The sequence below is a fragment of the Dermacentor variabilis genome, unplaced genomic scaffold, assembly GCF_050947875.1.
Source record: "Dermacentor variabilis isolate Ectoservices unplaced genomic scaffold, ASM5094787v1 scaffold_12, whole genome shotgun sequence".
Classification (NCBI taxonomy): Eukaryota; Metazoa; Arthropoda; class Arachnida; order Ixodida; family Ixodidae; genus Dermacentor; species Dermacentor variabilis.
In genome coordinates this window covers 2554682-2563662 of record NW_027460280.1, presented here as the reverse complement: position 1 = coordinate 2563662, position 8981 = coordinate 2554682, and positions in this window count along the sequence as shown.

Genomic DNA, 8981 nt, shown 5'->3' with positions numbered 1-8981 from the left:
TCATCGAATTGAATATCCGTTGCAACAGCACTGTCGGGAATAGGAAGTACATCGCATACGCGCACGCCCAAAGAGTCAAGTAATTTTTGCATAAATATAATTTGAGGAGTATGTAGTCGTGGCCAGATGACACCGAAAAACAATGCAGGTTGTGAAATAAAGATTGTTTGGGGATGACGCCGCGGTGATTCATAAATCCTTAAGAACGTTTGCACTGTCAAGAGCCGGAACCTGCATGAAGGAGGGGGAACACGGGATTCTAGTTAAAGAATAGAATTTGCAACAAATTTAGGAAGACCTAAACACAGACGTAATGCTTCTCTTTCTAAGAGGATTAGAGGACGGGACATGTAGGCTGGATCTCCAGAGAAAAGCATGCAACCAAATTCTAATACAGGGCGAACGTACGTACGATATATCATTAGGAGTGTATCTCTTCTCAATCCTATTCGACCACTGCTGAGCCTACGCAATATGCCAATTGCACGGGTACCTTTTCCAGTCACATGATCTATGTGTGAGCGCCAATTGAGAGAGGCGCTATAAATAATGCCGATGTATTTAACAGATTCCACCTGTGGTATGTCTTGAAGGTGGTAAGACAATGAAATGTGTCCTATGTCACGTATCGGAAAAATAAGAACAGCACATTTGCTGGCATTGAGTGTAAAGTGAATAATATCTAACCACCTCTCCAGAGCATAAAGGTAAGTTTGCAGTCGTTGGTATAGCGTGTGGATGTCATTTGCAGATGCAAAAAAAAACGCAATATTGTCTGCATAAACATAAGTAGTTATTTCTTGATGACAAGGTAGTGTGTTCATGAGAATATTAAAAAGCACCGGGGAAAGGACTGAGCCTTGCGGTACGCCTCTCGTTTGTTTGTGCTCAGAAGAAGAAACGCCGCTTTCGTAGCAATAGAATTCTCCTTCAGCTAAAAATGACTGAATCCACGCTACTATATACCCAGGAACACCACAGGAAGTTAACCGATTGATCAATACAGTGTGCCCCACAGTGTCGTATGCCTTAGCGATATCGAGCGTCACTAAGGAAGACAAGCGAGTTGTATTCGACTTTCTAAGTCGACGTGGGCATGCCAGATGGAGCAGCCGGCCCTGAAACCAATCTGACAGGGACTAAGAATGGAATTATCATTAATAAATTTCATGATACGACGGTATAGACGCCTCTCAATGAATTTTACAACGTTTGATGTAAGCGCAATGGGCCTAATGTTCTCCAATGCATACCTTCCTTCTTGTTTCTTAAGCATCAATATTACTTTGGCGAGCTTCCATTGCAACGGAATCCAAGCATATTTAATTGAATAATTCACCAGGTCTAAAAGAACCTTAGGCGATTCATGTAACAATATTTTCAACATTGCATTTGTGACACCATCAGGGCCAGGGGCTGAATTCGGTAAACATAGTGCAGTCTCATGAAGTTCAGCTAAAGAAATTGGAGCAAAGCCATCCCAAGGATGTAATGTAGACTGAATAGCCGGAAGCCTGGCCGTAAATCGATTTTCTAAGCCTTCGGCAATCTCCTCTAGGGAGGCGCTCAGTTCCTGCGGGGTCAAAACAATTGAGTCTAATGTGAAGGGTATTGGTAGCACCTTCCTAGCGTGAAGAAATGCCAATAAAGCACGCTTATTTTTTGAATTAGATAATCGTAATGCCTAATATCGTATTCCTCTTTGGCTCGAGTAACAGTACGACTAAATACACCAGGGTGAAACTGATAATTTTTCCAATTTGTCGGGCACTGATTACGCAGGAGCATTTTCCAAGCGGCCTTTCCTTTTCTGTAGTCCCGCGTACACTCATTATTCCACCAACGACAAGCGGTGCCTTTAGCCGAAGGGATGACAAATTCAGCTTGCTTCCTGGAATCCTCTAGAATTGAGGAAATCGTTGAAGCGATTTCCTTATCATTGGCACTGGCAAGTTTCGAAACGGCAGAACGCAAGGAAGTCTGAAATTTCTTATGGTCCACAATTGTGCATGCCTGGCACTCTAAAGATGTTATCGGACAATTGATTTCAAATGACACAGGAAGATGATCACTGTTGGTTGCTGAGTCAACCGCTACCCACGACAAAACCTTGATGCCAGCGCTACAAAATGTTAAATCTAACACGGAACGAAAAGGACCTCTAGCAAACGTTACTTGTACTGTGTTCTGACATGAAAGGTGACTATCAATAGTCCACTCCCATAGTCGCTTACCACACAAATCTGTTTTTAGCCCCCACGACACGTGATACCAATTAAAATCTCCTACAAACAAAATTTCTTTTCCAGAGGCAGCCACAGCCCTATCAAGTTGACGTGTACTTTGCACACCGGTGGGGAAATAAGCATTTATAATTGAAAATGGATGATATCCTGGGAGACATAAATCTATGGCCAAAATTTTTCAGTCGCAGTCCATGATTTGAAAAGAAATTTTTGCCTTGTGACAAATTTTACTGGAAGCAAGTATCATTAATCCTCCACCTCGCGAGTCTCGATCTAATCGGAAAGACCGAAAACCTTTAAATGAAAATTTTTCTCCGATGAAAGCCCCGTTTCGTGAAGAAATAAGATATCTGAATTGAATTGAATAGATAGGTAAGATAAATCTGTTAAAGCAGAAAATATAGAACGACAGTTCCACTGCAGCACTTTCAACTGTCCAATGGTGTTGAACGCACAGCAGCGGCAACTGATGCGTTTAGAATACTTTTTGTAAGCACAGGAGATTGTTGACTCTTTTTTGATTTTGGTTTCATAGTTTTTGAAATTGGGGACCCCATACGTTTGGGAGCTCGAGTGTCAAGTTCCGTATCTGTGACACTAACAGTGTCTGAATAAGAGGGCTCATCCTCGCCTGGTTAGACTAGCGTAGTAGTGCCTGTGGAATGTTCTGCAACTGTGGGAGGCGTCTCTACCTCGTTGCTAGGCTTTCGAGGTGTGGCGTTAGATACTGGGGACTGCATTGGTGACTTAGTGGTCTGCATTATTTGCACGATGTGACTCGAAATGATTTGCGCTAAGCAATCAGAGAGACTGGATATCAATTTATCCATAGCTTTAGCCATTGCTTTTTCCACAGCAGAGTAAATTGCTTCTAAGAGATTAAGATCCATGCTAGGAGTGTTGTGCGCTGTAACACCAGAGTATGCGAAGGCCCTGCCTTTGTTAACTGAAATTACATCTCTTCGGGAGCAGCGACGGCGGTCAATTATTTCAAGGATTTGTATTTCTTGAGCGCGAGCTGAGCAGTTCGAATAGTCTGCTGGGTGTTCTCCCCCACAGAGGCAGCCCTTTTGAGATTGAGTAGAGCGTTCACTTGAAGAATGACCATCCCCACAGGTACGGCAACGCAAGCTAGACTTACATCCTCCTGCGCTGTGCCCGAATCTCCAACAATTCTGACACTGGATTGGATGTGACGCAAGTGCCTCTACAAAGAATACAAGAGACCACACCTTTATTTCAGATGGACATGATGTGCCCAAAAACGTTGCAATTACAGATTCTGTCGGCACCCTCTCGTTATTTGCCAGTCGATTGCAACGGTAGATAGCAATGACGCCTGCTGCGGATAGCTTGTCCAGTGTTTCAGTAGGACTTAATCGGGAGTCTACGCCCCGTACAAGACCCTTGGTGCACGCAAGGTGAGGAGTAATAAAAGCACTAACCGGGGTGTAAGCGAATGAAGTGCATTTCAAGAGGTCTTCAACACAGGTCTGGTCGAATGAACGACACACTCTAGCTCCCCCTCCGCCTGCACGCACATCAGTGATGGTCTGAAAGTGGTTGGACGTTGTCTTAAGTGCCTTCTGGACAGCCTGTGGGTTCATGATCCTGATGGAACCTCCACTGGTAGGCACAAGCACCACAGGAATGGTGCTGACGTCACTGCGGAAAAATAATTCTATAGGCAATTAATTAGGTGGCAGGGATGCTGACCAAGCGAATCACGCCTGGCCAGCAGAACTGGTCGACATCAGCTCAACACGGCTGACGCAAGGAATGCCAATTAACCAGGTCAACCAATCAATAAGTTTATTGAGACACCTGAAACCACCCGATACTTGGCCAAAACACCACTGCAGGTCAACAAAACGGTCGCTCTGTCGAGGCCAGCTACCAGTCGAAGCCTGGTTGTGGTACTTTCTTCTTTGTGTGTCTAGTTCAGCCGACAGCTCGAGAGCCACAGAGCGTTCGTCGTCTTCGTCAGGGCGCCCGCGTGCATCGTCCGTAAGAAACACGCAACATGCATGTATAAATATGTTATCAGGTAATTCTTCTCCTAAAAAATTACTGAAATCATCAACTCTTTTGTATGCACAAGTCTTATCGCAAAAGCCGCGACTAACAGAAAAAACACTAGCTTGCTCGACATCTGTGTAACGAACCTTCATTTGGCACATTGTATCGCTGGACTGCTACCGCTCATATAAGGGATCATCGGCCAATTTTATGTTTTCAGTTTCAGTTTATTATTATTTCTATACAATGAATTGGTAAGAGACAATACACAAACGATGGTCCCAAAGTCAAAGACTGCAATGGGAACCCCGTCCCGTGTGCAGTGTAACGCAAAACTAAAGTGGCCGCACCATTGGTGCGGTAGCCTTTGAAATGCTTCGCCATATATTCGCTTGATCGACGGGGCAGGCGTGTTGGAAGAAGGTGACCCCGATGCAGCATACGAGACATCTTTGAGTCATTTTTTTTGCTGTAGTCGAGCATGCCCAATGACTGCCAGAAACCTGCGGTCAGAACGAGCAAGAAAGCTGTGGGTTGATGCACGATTATTGAAAATGATTGAGATTAAAAATAGCATGTACCACACTTTCGTTCAGTCTAGAAATTTAGTGGCACTTTATGCATTTAAAAAATATAGAAATAAATTGACCACTGAGTTAAGGTACGCGATGATAAGGTACTATGAACAGCTGTTTGCGAATGTAAAAATGACTGTAAGATGTGGGAAGAAGTAAGAAAGTCTGTCATCCTAATGACTGACAAAAAAGAGGTTTCACTGCTATGCACACAAACCAGTTCAGGCATTTTGCCGGATAAAGAAGCTGCTACTAAGATGAACGACTATTTTGTGGCAAGTGCAGAAGACAAAGGCGATAACAATACGATACCTAATTTTACATTAAATGAATTGAGCCTTATAAACTCTGTCGTACTAACCCCTGTGACATCGGAGGAAATCATGCAATTAATATACGAGATCAAGAATAATCTAGCAACTGGTTTCGACGAGATTTAGTCAACTTCGTTAAAATACTGTTACGGGGATGTTGGGTGTATAAGAATGTATTTGCAATGTATATACAAGCAGAGTCAATGGGGTTAAAAATAGCTGACTAGTAACAACACGCAGCAGCCAGCGTCTCGCGATCTTTCTTCTTCCTCTCTCTCTCTTCTTTCATCCTTCCGTAACAGGAACCCCATGTGGTGAAGCGCCGTCTCGGTTCATGGTAGGCGAAGAACTGCGAGCGAAATATGGCTTCAGCTGCGAAACGTGCACGACATCAATAGGCGGCAAAATTGAGGATGGATGAAACTGTAACGGCGTGATCTCGTAATTGACATCGTGAACTTGAAGTAGGACTTCATAACGCCCTGTGTAGCGAGAGAGAAGCTTCTGGGAGATGCCGACCCGACGACATGGTGACCAAAGCAGCACCCATGCACCTGGGGCGAATTGAACATCGCAATGGCACCGGTCGTAACGCTCTTTTTGTGCAGGCTTGGGGACCCCTTTAACACCAGCATTATATTTCAGCTAATACTTGAAGCAACAGTACATAGTTTATGGGTGAGTTTCCTTTAGCGTCTCATCACTGTTCCCAAGTTATCGCTTAGCTCAAGGCGTGCCTGCATGTATTTCAAGTATCCAAAATGTCGTCACGGGTTTCATAGCGAAAGAGAGTTATCTAGTGAGAATGTGCGGGTGAAGCGAATACCGGCGTACACATTCTCGATCCCGTTTCAGCGCCCGCGATTGCGCTGCAATGTACAACCCTCCCAATCTAATTAGCCGATGCCTTGATTCGTAGATCAGATTCAGAGAAAGCACTATTTTGCGCGCAGCCATCGTTGTGCTTTGATTGTCATTTTCTTTTCCAGCGCAAGCTCGCCTTGTAATGAGTTACATTCGTGACTCACTCTTTTGGAAATGCCTTGTTCTTCACATCACTACAACTTGACAATATAGACGTGCCACATCTTCATTGAGTAAATACTGAGAAATGGACTTGGATTTTTGTTGCGTGTGCGTTACTTATTTATACTAATAATTTATTATTCACAACTGATGTTTAATCTAAGAAGTTGTAAAGGACAGCAACCTGGAATTTCACAGAAGGTCTCAAGAATAAAGAAAATTTAAATGCTTATTAGTCCGCTTCCGCCTGATGGCAAGGAAGGAAATTTCAATAAAGATATCCTTAGGATAATTAAAATGCTATCCACTTGAAAACGCTTCATCTCAGTTCCCCCTTTGTAAGCTGATACCCACTTGAACGTGTCTGGTATTGTGGGCCCTTGACATACGTCCAACCCTCGAACAAAGGGCCCTTCCGAATTTTTCATTTTGGGAGGGCGTGTTACCCTCCTGCCTTTCACTCCGGTTCACAAGCACGCGAAAGACGAAAGTTCTGCGTGAGTATAGCGCACGAGCTAGTGTAACTCAGCTCGCCTGTATCGCTGTCACTTAGGCCTGGATAGGAAGCGCATCTTTTCAATCGACACATCGGGAATCCGAAAAAAGCTGCGCGCAGCTCGGTTTCTTTTATTTTGTGGTTCGTCCTGTGAAAGATGAGGCTGGCCACCGACAAAAAAAAGGGCAACGTGCTAAAGAAAAGGGCAGATAATGGAAGTGCAAAAGGAAAGCAGTTTAACCACGGACGTGCGCGATTGGCTACCGTACACATGGGGAGGGAAAAAGATTACTGGTAATTTAGCGGTAAATGCGAGACAAATGCGGTGAGCATTACGTCGCACCTCTGTGAGGTCCCGGGGCCATGAGTTATGCCATGTTTGCAAAATTGCAGTGTTGTTCAGCACCTCACTCGACACACGTCCTGTCTCTTCTAGGAGCGAAGTGTAACCGACGGTTGGTCTGGAGTATACTACGATGCATATATATATACACACACACACACACATATATATATATATATATATATATATATATATATATATATATATAATTTCATTTATTTGTTGCTTGAGACATGCAGCTGTATCAGGAGCTGAAGCAAAAGGCAGTATTCTTGCCTGACAAAGGCTGCAGCACCCTCAACATGTTGACACTCTGCAGCAAACAACAGCACAACAAGTTTTACAATTTTCAAAATTTGTTAACATATCAAAACAATAAAGAATTCGAATCTTAATCAGAACATCCTAAAAAAAGGAAAACAAAAGAATAAAATTGAGGTACATAAGGAAGTTATACAATAAAGCAGCGAAGAAAATACGTTTTAACAGATTTCTTGAACCTCAAGCTTGATTTCGAGGTTTGTAATTGTTCCACGATTGTGGGATTATTGTTTAGTAACGTCGATATTTGAAAGTGTAATGCCTGTTTCCCGTAGTTCGTGTGAGTAAGCGGTATAGAGATTGGGTCATGTCTGAGATTATACGGAGTTTCTTTGATGGCGAAGGTCTGATTAAACCGTATGTGATCAGCTTGACGGAGACGGAACGCCTCGAGTGATAGTTCATGCAAAAACAGGTGGTCTATATGGAGTATGCCAAGCTTATAAAAAAACGGTTTAGTATGGGCAAGAACAGGTAGTTTACAAACTGCCCTTAAGGCTCTTTATTGCAGCCTATATAGTGACATAAGTTTAGTTTTGGTAGTAGTTCCCCAGACCAGAAGGGAATAGTGTAGACGAGAGTGTATTAGTGTGCAATATAGCGGTTTCTTTAAATTCATTGGAATGAGATGCTTTAACATGTTAATCATTCCCGTCGCTCTACGAATGTCGGCTCCGACGGTCTCTACATTAATGGACCAATACAGGCTTTCGTTAAACCATACACCTAAAAATTTTACGCACTTCGTATTTTCTATAATGCGCCCACCAACCTATAACTCGTAGTGGCCCATCAGCTGCATTCCTTTAGGCCTAAACATGACATACATTGTTTTTTCGCATTTCAGTTGTATTCTACTTGAATTTAGTCAACAGTTGAGGTCCCCCATCCATCTGTCGGCAGCGTTAAATGCTTCTTGAATGTTATGATGAGAGACGAAAACGCTGGTGTCATCTGCATACAAAGTTATGCACGGTGTGCTTGGGATGTTAACAATATCATTAATATAGAGAAGAAACAATTTTGGGCCTAGGATTGAGCCCAGAGGAACACCGCAGTTTAAATCAAGAAGTTGGGACTTGGAATCTTTTAGGCAAACAAACTGCTTACGGGAGCTGAAATACTTCTTAATTAGAGCATATGCTACACCTCTTACGCCCTACCAGGGTAATTTTTGCAGCAAGATATCGTGATTAATAGAGTCAAAAGCCTTTCGGAAATCCAAAAACACTCCAATAGTGTAAGTCTGTTTTTCAAAGTTCTTAATTAAGGGGTCTTTCGCTTGCAAAAGCGCTTGCTCAGTAGACTTTTGTTTCTGAAACCCGAATTGTGCTGGTACTATTGCTTTGTTTTTTGTCAAGTGCCCAACTATTCTTTTATTTAAAATGCGTTCAGGGATTTTTGAAAAGATAGGAAGGACTGAGACGGGTCTGATATTGTTGAGGTCATCTAACGCACCCCCCTTATGCAGTGCCACTACTCTCGCAATTTTCATGAGCACGGGAAATTCACCAGTCGATAAAACGAGGTTGCCGATATGTGAAAGCGGATGACATATTACTTGCGCTACGCTCTTTGTAGGCTTTGTACTTATTTCGTCCGCTCCGCATGCGCAGTTATTCCTTAGTGTAGATATGACGT